General features: G+C 43.0%; 2 long non-coding RNA genes across 3 annotated transcripts; both read right to left on the bottom strand.

The window, feature by feature from the left end:
* Positions 1-545: 545 nt before the first annotated feature.
* On the bottom strand, positions 546-5,607 carry LOC142476870 (uncharacterized). 2 transcript variants are annotated; one of them, XR_012792023.1, is made up of 4 exons: positions 5,510-5,607; positions 4,177-4,287; positions 1,662-1,781; positions 546-641 (listed from the first exon to the last, which is right to left on the bottom strand). It is a non-coding gene; the product is annotated as an uncharacterized LOC142476870 (long non-coding RNA). The 2 variants fall into 2 exon arrangements; XR_012792022.1 differs by lacking the exon at positions 546-641 and having other exon boundaries at positions 668-1,781.
* A 1,450-nt stretch (positions 5,608-7,057) lies between these two features.
* On the bottom strand, positions 7,058-10,783 carry LOC142476871 (uncharacterized). The gene is made up of 3 exons (XR_012792024.1): positions 10,689-10,783; positions 8,174-8,293; positions 7,058-7,153 (listed from the first exon to the last, which is right to left on the bottom strand). It is a non-coding gene; the product is annotated as an uncharacterized LOC142476871 (long non-coding RNA).
* Positions 10,784-10,794: the final 11 nt, after the last annotated feature.

The following is a 10,794-nucleotide window of genomic DNA, read 5'->3' on the forward strand; positions in this document are numbered from 1 at the left end:
TGTGATCAGCTATAGCACTGACCCAGGTGAGATAGTTCAGCACTTTACAAGGAGGGAACAGATGTTGTGGGTGACAGATGCTGGAGGTAGGCCAAGACTGTTGGCCAGAGTAACGTGGAGACTTACTGCACTCTGCATGCCCATCCTCTCCCTGACATCAGGGGAAGGAAGTGGCCCTGGGGTGTGTGTAGGTATGCCAGATGTCAGTGTATGCATAAGTAAGTATGCCTGTGTAGTGGGAGGTGTAGGGGCGTTAAGCTGGAGGACTTAAAACAGGCACAAAAGCACATAGATACCTCTGATTATACCGCACCAAATGCTGATAATATCATGCTGTAGCTGCACTTTACAGAAGATGATGCAGATGTCATCATTGGTTGGTGGGTTCATTAAATCAATCCATCATATCATAACCACACTGTGCATATGATGTACTGAATCAGTAACACCAGGAAGACATCTCCATGTTAGGAGTAGAGTTGAAGTTAACAGAATATGTCCAGCACTGTGGTGTGTAGCCCATAAATAATAATTGTGCACATTACCAGAACAACATACTGTCAACTGCAAGATCATTTTGCTGCTTGTAGCGTATGCTCATCCTGTACAGTGTTGTAGTAGATCCGTCTCTTCAGTGTTCACTGCAACAAAAGTAAGACATTGCATTAATATTACAGACGTTTGGGGGCTGAAATCTCACTTCGCTGCGGACAATTTCCCTTTGCATAAGATTCTTGTGATTATGTCAATGATGATCAATAACTGCATCATAACACAGCCGCTCTATACAGAAGATGTACTTGCTCTCATTGGTCATTGAGGTAATACGTCACACAATGTACAGATATAGCAAGGATTATTTCTCCCACTTGTGCATTATGGCATTATGATGGGAAATGTTGTGAGATTCTGCATTATCAGCATCACTGAATCTTTTGGAAATGAAGTGATATTCTATGTTTTAATGCAATATTATGGGTGTTCAGCCGGTAAAATAATAATAGCTTGCTGTATCTGTAGCCATGCTCTACCCATGATGTGCTGAACCAATGACTGCAGAGAGATTCAGAGTGCTAAACATGACTGGAACGCATCTCTGAATAATGGGCAGCAAAGCAGTGCAGAATAGGAGGTGAAAGTATTTAAAATGGAAGATCCTTAGCAGCTGTGTGGAGAGTAGACAGTACAGACTGACCAAGTAAATGGTAAAAGGAGTAACTTCAACATTACTTGGCTTTGTTCTCCACATTGAAGCTTTCCTCCTCTTTAAATCACTAATACTGATGCCATGTGTAACCTGTACTGAGAGTTATATAATCTACTGGCCTAGATGAAACCATATGATGCAAACAGGATCCATCCCACTCCAGATTCATAGAATTGAACCACCTCAACCTTTCATAACAATCACATAGAACTGCAGCTGTGCGCTACTGCACATGTTCTTGTTATGAATGGTAGTAGATGTGGTCCTTGGGTCTTTACTTCATACTGTAGCCACACTCTACTCATGATGTATTGAATCAACGAAAACTTGCATGGTTCAGATCACAGGAAGGGGTAGAGCAGAGATGAAAATATTCAATGTGAAACCCGTAGCAGCCGGATTGTGTGGAGTCAATAAAACGACAAATACTAAATGGTAAATGAGAAATATACACATTGCTTATCTGTCTCTGTGTAGTAATTTTCCTTCTCTTCAACTGTCCTTCAAATTTTCTCTTTTGCAAGAAAAGGAACACATGGCTTCAATATTCACTTCTGTTCTGCAGTCATCCCTCCTGAAATAAAAGTTAAGCATTGCATTGTTATTATGATAATACATACAATAAACCTTGCTCCAAACCATTTGATGCAAAGCAAATCCACCTCCCACCCACAGCTGTGCTCCTTCTAGAGCATGCATGTCAAACTCCAGTCCTCGAGGGTCCCAAACAGGCCAGGTTTTCAGTAGGGATATCCTGAAAACCTGGCCTGTTTGCTGCCCTCGAGGACTGGAGTTTGACATCCTTGTTCTTGAGCTTCTACCACGCAAGTCATCCATGTGAGTGACAGTGTACTGCAGTCCTGGTCTGCACACAATCTACTGAATCAATGACATCACACTGTAAAGGCAATCTACAAGATGTATTAGTTGTCCACACTTCCGAAATGTTACTTTTATGTCCAAATCACTTATTCCCATGACCTGATATTTGTATTTGTTATTTATAGGATTGTCACAAAGAGTTGATGAGGTCACCAAATGATAGTATGTAGAGAGAAAGAGAGATCTCAGAACAGAGCCCTGATGTATACCCACAGACAGATCAATAGAAGACGAAGACATGTTAGCAACAGAGATGGAGAATGTGTGACAGGAAAGTTATGATGAAAACCAGGATAGAACTGTGTTACGGATACCAAGAGAGAGTTTAGAATATGAAGGAGGAGAGTGATTGAGAGCATCAAACGCAGCAGATAGATCAAGTAGGATTAGTAGGGAAAAGTGACCTTGGGAATTTGCTTTAAGCACAGTCTGTAGAACGAGCTGTACGAAAGGCAGGTTGTAAAGGATCCAGGAGGGAATGTGATTTAAGAATGTTGACATTCTAGCAATTAGGAGACAAACAGCAGGAGGGATACAGGGCGGTAGTTAGTAAGGCACATAGGGTGTAGGTTGTTTCTGAGAAAAGGGTGACCACTACAGGCTTAAAGTAAGAGGGTAAAGAGCCAGAGAATAGGGAGGAATTGAAGATGTGGGTGAGAGTGGGGACTAAGAGATGCAGTAAGGTGTGAGGGGATACGATCTAGAGGGCATGTGGTAGAGGGAGAAGAGAAGATGATTAGCTTCCAGCTCTGTAAGAGAAGAAAAGGAGTCAAATGCAGAAGGAGAATTAGGTAGAAGGAGAGAAGGGGGAAGGGACAGAAGGAATCTCCTTGTGGGTGGCATCCACCTTGCCTCTGAAGTAGTCAAATGCTTGAGGAGAAGTGAAGGAAGGATGGCAAGTGTGAGGAGAAGGTTAGTGGAGGGAGTCAAATACAGGGAAAAAAAGACAGCGTAAATTAAATTTGAGTGTTGATGAATGTGAAAAAAAAGTAGTGTGGTTTGGCCCCAGAGAGCAGCTTTATACAGGACTGGAGACATTTTTACTGTAGAAAAATCAAATATCAATTGTGTGATTTCCTTCATAGGCATTAAGAACAGCGAGTGGAAGTGTGATGAACATGTTTGGGAATTTAGCCAAGGGTGTGGGCTAGAGGGACAAGTGTGTCAGAGCCTAGAGGGGGCATATAGATAGGAGGATAGCATTGTAAGAGTTAATAAGATTGTTAGTTTAAGCGGAAAGAGAGAGAGAGCAGAGAGGTTAGAGTAGATGTCAGAGGAGAGTTTAATTAAGCAGAGGCAAATCAGTGGGACAGGTAAGATGGGGTGAGGGGAATGACTGATTGTGAATGATGAGAGCAGAAGAGGTCATGTACAACTAGAGCCTTGTTAGTCAGAGAACGGACATTCCAGAGGGCATAGGAGAAGGGAAGAGAAAAGTAAGGAAAGGAATGTGGATTACATTAGATAGGTTAACACTCTTAGCAGGGAGGCAGAGGCAGGGAGGCCCGATGTATATATGAGCAGGTTCAAGATTATAAGAGATATCCCACACATCAGCAAACATAGAAGGAGACACAGAGATAGGTGTAGAGAGAGACAGAGATAGCTCTATGTAGAGAGAGAGGGACGTAGAGAGAATGAGACAGATAGGCGCAGAGAGAGGGGGCGCAGAGAGAGGAGGCGCCAAAAGAGGGGGCGCAGAGAGAGGGGGCACAGAGAATAGGATATTAAAGAGTGCTTTTCATTGAGCAGTGCAGAAATAGCAATAGAGGTCTGTACAAATGGTGCAGTGTGTAGACACATGCAAAGGTAGGGGAAGGAAAGAGGAGAACATGTGGATAAAAGCAGGAGTGTGGAAGTTAGAGAAATTAGAAAAGTTTAACAGAGGAGTGAGGAAACAGCAAGCAGAAAGAACAAGAGAGAGGTTACATTGGGATGACGTTCTGTGGTAAAGAGAAAATGCTAGGAGAGAGCTTTCAAATATTAGAGGACATGAATTGAGGGAGCAAATGTATAAATCAAAACCTGAGGGGGAGGTATAGCACGAAAGCTTGCACAGCAGATTATAGTCTTAATGTTGCGTGTACCTGTCAGGGTATTCAAGAAGTTAAATTCTCACAAGTGCAGAGTTCATGATGAAATGCTGAATCTAGTCCCCCTCCAATTTAATTTTAATATAACTTTTCCATTCTTCATTACTGCAAAAAGCAAACAAAACAAAACCACATTGCATTACTATTTTCAAAATGGATTGAATGGCATATTCAACAGTGACTGTGTGATGCCAATATTCCCCACTCACTCGTAGTGAAGCACATATTGTACTAGTGTTGAAAGTAGGCCGGTAGAGTCAGGTACGCAGTACTGATAAAACAATAAGTGCCCGTCGTAAGTACCAGCTCCGCAACAGTGCGGGCATCACATTAGTGACGTGGATGAACATATATGGATAAGCCCATATTAAGGCATCACGTGACCAGAGCCGTCACTGACTGGGTATACGTAAAGACGCAGGGAGATGCAAGGAAAGGGAGGGAGAGAGACAGGGAGAAGATGTGAAACGGAGGAAGGCACGGATGGAGGGAGTTCTTCCGAGCTTCTGCGGGCCTCTCTCTTTCACTGGTGCATGCCGGGAGCTGGTCCCAACATCCACAAAGTGTGTTTGTATTATTGGTTGTATTTTATGGGGGTAGGAGGGTAGTGTGTATATTGTGTGTGTGGGAGTATTATATTGTGTGTAGAGGTGCAGAGGAGAGTACTAGATTGTGTATCTTGTGTAAGGGTGTTGTGTATATTGTGTTTGGAGCTATAATATTATTGGGGAGATTAGTATTGAGGAGGTATTATAGTGTGTATTGTGGGGAGTATTAGTGTGTGTATTGTTTGTGGGTGACAGATGCTGGGGGTATGCAGCAATCCCTGCACTGAGGTCCGAGGCGGCTCTGCATCGCTCGCACGCACTGTGGACGACCAAGCATGTGCCCATGATAATCATGGCCTTAGAGGGATGAGTGTGTCAGAGCCTAGAAGGGGCATATATATGATGGAGGAGGGAGGAGGAGGGAGGAGATGATAGCATTGTAAAAGTTAACAAGATAGTTAGTTTAAGCAGAAAGTGAGGAGAGGTTAGAGATAAGGGTAGATGTCAGAGGAGAGAGTTCAATTAAGCTGAGGTATCGAGTAGGACAGGGGTGAGGGGAATGAGAGGTGGTGGATGATGAGAGCAGAAGAGGTCATGTACAAATAGACCTTGTTAGTCAGAGAGCAGTCATTCCAGAGGGCACGTGAGAAGTGAAGAGTAAAGTGAGACATGGAATGTGGATTACATTAGATGGGTTAATACGCTTAGCAGGGAGGTGGAGAGAGAGAGGCAAGAGGCAGAGAGTGGTGCAGGGGTTGAGGAAGAGATGTTGCATGTACCTTATCAGAACATTAAAGAACATCAATTCACACTGGTGCAGAGTTGATGATGAATCCAGTTCACCTCCAATTCAATTTTAACAGAAATTTTTCATTCTTCATTACTGAAAAAAAAGGAAAGTAAAAAACATTTCATTACTATTTTCAAAATGGATTGAATTCCCCCAACAATGACTATGTGTTACCAATATATCCCTCTCAGTCCCACTGCAGCATATACTGTACCAGTGTGAAAGTAGGAAGGTACACAGTACCGGTAAAACAATACGTGCCGGTACTATGCACCATATGAATTATAAGGGGATGTAAATCTCCCAGTCTCTCTCCATATCCGCAACAGAGCGGGCTCCGGTCAGTGGCATGGATGCCCATATATGGGTATGCTCATATTTGGGCATCCCATGTCACTGACCGGAGCCGGCTCTGAGTATAGGGATATATGCGGAGACGCAGAGGTGCAAGGAAATGGGAGGAGGCACGGTGAGAAACAGGGAGAGACCACAGGAAGATAGAGGGCAACAACTTCCACAAGGTACTTGTATGGGTATAATTGTTTGTATTTTGTGCAGAGGGGGTAATTTCAGATAAAATACAATTCTCCACCCTCTACGAAACAATTCCACTTTGTTCAGTAAGCCAGAAAGTCTTGGTCCCATGTGGACTGAATTTAATGCAAATAAGGTCCTTAATACACAAGTAAAGAATAAAGTTACTTATTCTCTACTGTAAGAAGTGCCACATTGCCCACTATTTGGGTCCTGTGCCCAGATTGTGACCATGCATGGCAGAGGTGAGATTCCCCCAACTCCAATTTGCTACACTCTCCAAGAGAGATAATTGTGATCAGAGGTGGAACTAGGGGAGGGTGTGAGCAGGGTCACTGCCCAGGGAGTAACCTGACTGGGGGCACGGAAATCTCATTTAGTGCATATGTTGCGGCACTGCATTGATTGACCGGTCAATCTGCACTGCTGCCTGTCACAGTGACATCCTGATCGGGCACTGTGATCAGCTATAGCACTGACCCAGGTGAGATAGTTCAGCACTTTACAAGGAGGGAACAGATGTTGTGGGTGACAGATGCTGGAGGTAGGCCAAGACTGTTGGCCAGAGTAACGTGGAGACTTACTGCACTCTGCATGCCCATCCTCTCCCTGACATCAGGGGAAGGAAGTGGCCCTGGGGTGTGTGTAGGTATGCCAGATGTCAGTGTATGCATAAGTAAGTATGCCTGTGTAGTGGGAGGTGTAGGGGCGTTAAGCTGGAGGACTTAAAACAGGCACAAAAGCACATAGATACCTCTGATTATACCGCACCAAATGCTGATAATATCATGCTGTAGCTGCACTTTACAGAAGATGATGCAGATGTCATCATTGGTTGGTGGGTTCATTAAATCAATCCATCATATCATAACCACACTGTGCATATGATGTACTGAATCAGTAACACCAGGAAGACATCTCCATGTTAGGAGTAGAGTTGAAGTTAACAGAATATGTCCAGCACTGTGGTGTGTAGCCCATAAATAATAATTGTGCACATTACCAGAACAACATACTGTCAACTGCAAGATCATTTTGCTGCTTGTAGCGTATGCTCATCCTGTACAGTGTTGTAGTAGATCCGTCTCTTCAGTGTTCACTGCAACAAAAGTAAGACATTGCATTAATATTACAGACGTTTGGGGGCTGAAATCTCACTTCGCTGCGGACAATTTCCCTTTGCATAAGATTCTTGTGATTATGTCAATGATGATCAATAACTGCATCATAACACAGCCGCTCTATACAGAAGATGTACTTGCTCTCATTGGTCATGGAGGTAATACGTCACACAATGTACAGATATAGCAAGGATTATTTCTCCCACTTGTGCATTATGGCATTATGATGGGAAATGTTGTGAGATTCTGCATTATCAGCATCACTGAATCTTTTGGAAATTAAGTGATATTCTATGTTTTAATGCAATATTATGGGTGATCAGCCGGTAAAATAATAATAGCTTGCTGTATCTGTAGCCATGCTCTACCCATGATGTGCTGAACCAATGACTGCAGAGAGATTCAGAGTGCTAAACATGACTGGAACGCATCTCTGAATAATGGGCAGCAAAGCAGTGCAGAATAGGAGGTGAAAGTATTTAAAATGGAAGATCCTTAGCAGCTGTGTGGGGAGTAGACAGTACAGACTGACCAAGTAAATGGTAAAAGGAGTAACTTCAACATTACTTGGCTTTGTTCTCCACATTGAAGCTTTCCTCCTCTTTAAATCACTAATACTGATGCCATGTGTAACCTGTACTGAGAGTTATATAATCTACTGGCCTAGATGAAACCATATGATGCAAACAGGATCCATCCCACTCCAGATTCATAGAATTGAACCACCTCAACCTTTCATAACAATCACATAGAACTGCAGCTGTGCGCTACTGCACATGTTCTTGTTATGAATGGTAGTAGATGTGGTCCTTGGGTCTTTACTTCATACTGTAGCCACCCTCTACTCATGATGTATTGAATCAACGAAAACTTGCATGGTTCAGATCACAGGAAGGGGTAGAGTAGAGATGAAAATATTCAATGTGAAACCCGTAGCAGCCGGATTGTGTGGAGTCAATAAAACGACAAATACTAAATGGTAAATGAGAAATATACACATTGCTTATCTGTCTCTGTGTAGTAATTTTCCTTCTCTTCAACTGTCCTTCAAATTTTCTCTTTTGCAAGAAAAGGAACACATGGCTTCAATATTCACTTCTGTTCTGCAGTCATCCCTCCTGAAATAAAAGTTAAGCATTGCATTGTTATTATGATAATACATACAATAAACCTTGCTCCAAACCATTTGATGCAAAGCAAATCCACCTCCCACCCACAGCTGTGCTCCTTCTAGAGCATGCATGTCAAACTCCAGTCCTCGAGGGTCCCAAACAGGCCAGGTTTTCAGTAGGGATATCCTGAAAACCTGGCCTGTTTGCTGCCCTCGAGGACTGGAGTTTGACATCCTTGTTCTTGAGCTTCTACCACGCAAGTCATCCATGTGAGTGACACTGTACTGCAGTCCTGGTCTGCACACAATCTACTGAATCAATGACATCACACTGTAAAGGCAATCTACAAGATGTATTAGTTGTCCACACTTCCGAAATGTTACTTTTATGTCCAAATCACTTATTCCCATGACCTGATATTTGTATTTGTTATTTATAGGATTGTCACAAAGAGTTGATGAGGTCACCAAATGATAGTATGTAGAGAGAAAGAGAGATCTCAGAACAGAGCCCTGATGTATACCCATAGACAGATCAATAGAAGACGAAGACATGTTAGCAACAGAGATGGAGAATGTGTGACAGGAAAGTTATGATGAAAACCAGGATAGAACTGTGTTACGGATACCAAGAGAGAGTTTAGAATATGAAGGAGGAGAGTGATTGAGAGCATCAAACGCAGCAGATAGATCAAGTAGGATTAGTAGGGAAAAGTGACCTTGGGAATTTGCTTTAAGCACAGTCTGTAGAACGAGCTGTACGAAAGGCAGGTTGTAAAGGATCCAGGAGGGAATGTGATTTAAGAATGTTGACATTCTAGCAATTAGGAGACAAACAGCAGGAGGGATACAGGGCGGTAGTTAGTAAGGCACATAGGGTGTAGGTTGTTTCTGAGAAAAGGGTGACCACTACAGGCTTAAAGTAAGAGGGTAAAGAGCCAGAGAATAGGGAGGAATTGAAGATGTGGGTGAGAGTGGGGACTAAGAGATGCAGTAAGGTGTGAGGGGATACGATCTAGAGGGCATGTGGTAGAGGGAGAAGAGAAGATGATTAGCTTCCAGCTCTGTAAGAGAAGAAAAGGAGTCAAATGCAGAAGGAGAATTAGGTAGAAGGAGAGAAGGGGGAAGGGACAGAAGGAATCTCCTTGTGGGTGGCATCCACCTTGCCTCTGAAGTAGTCAAATGCTTGAGGAGAAGTGAAGGAAGGATGGCAAGTGTGAGGAGAAGGTTAGTGGAGGGAGTCAAATACAGGGAAAAAAAGACAGCGTAAATTAAATTTGAGTGTTGATGAATGTGAAAAAAAAGTAGTGTGGTTTGGCCCCAGAGAGCAGCTTTATACAGGACTGGAGACATTTTTACTGTAGAAAAATCAAATATCAATTGTGTGATTTCCTTCATAGGCATTAAGAACAGCGAGTGGAAGTGTGATGAACATGTTTGGGAATTTAGCCAAGGGTGTGGGCTAGAGGGACAAGTGTGTCAGAGCCTAGAGGGGGCATATAGATAGGAGGATAGCATTGTAAGAGTTAATAAGATTGTTAGTTTAAGCGGAAAGAGAGAGAGAGCAGAGAGGTTAGAGTAGATGTCAGAGGAGAGTTTAATTAAGCAGAGGCAAATCAGTGGGACAGGTAAGATGGGGTGAGGGGAATGACTGATTGTGAATGATGAGAGCAGAAGAGGTCATGTACAACTAGAGCCTTGTTAGTCAGAGAACGGACATTCCAGAGGGCATAGGAGAAGGGAAGAGAAAAGTAAGGAAAGGAATGTGGATTACATTAGATAGGTTAACACTCTTAGCAGGGAGGCAGAGGCAGGGAGGCCCGATGTGTATATGAGCAGGTTCAAGATTATAAGAGATATCCCACACATCAGCAAACATAGAAGGAGACACAGAGATAGGTGTAGAGAGAGACAGAGATAGCTCTATGTAGAGAGAGAGGGACGTAGAGAGAATGAGACAGATAGGCGCAGAGAGAGGGGGCGCAGAGAGAGGAGGCGCCAAAAGAGGGCGCGCAGAGAGAGGGGGCACAGAGAATAGGATATTAAAGAGTGCTTTTCATTGAGCAGTGCAGAAATAGCTGCAATAGAGGTCTGTACAAATGGTGCAGTGTGTAGACACATGCAAAGGTAGGGGAAGGAAAGAGAACATGTGGATAAAAGCAGGAGTGTGGAAGTTAGAGAAATTAGAAAAGTTTAACAGAGGAGTGAGGAAACAGCAAGCAGAAAGAACAAGAGAGAGGTTACATTGGGATGACGTTCTGTGGTAAAGAGAAAATGCTAGGAGAGAGCTTTCAAATATTAGAGGACATGAATTGAGGGAGCAAATGTATAAATCAAAACCTGAGGGGGAGGTATAGCACGAAAGCTTGCACAGCAGATTATAGTCTTAATGTTGCGTGTACCTGTCAGGGTATTCAAGAAGTTAAATTCTCACAAGTGCAGAGTTCATGATGAAATGCTGAATCTAGTCCCCCTCCAATTTAATTTTAATATAACTTTTCCATTCTT

Source organism: Ascaphus truei, unplaced genomic scaffold (assembly GCF_040206685.1).
Source record: "Ascaphus truei isolate aAscTru1 unplaced genomic scaffold, aAscTru1.hap1 HAP1_SCAFFOLD_1776, whole genome shotgun sequence".
Lineage (NCBI taxonomy): Eukaryota > Metazoa > Chordata > Amphibia > Anura > Ascaphidae > Ascaphus > Ascaphus truei.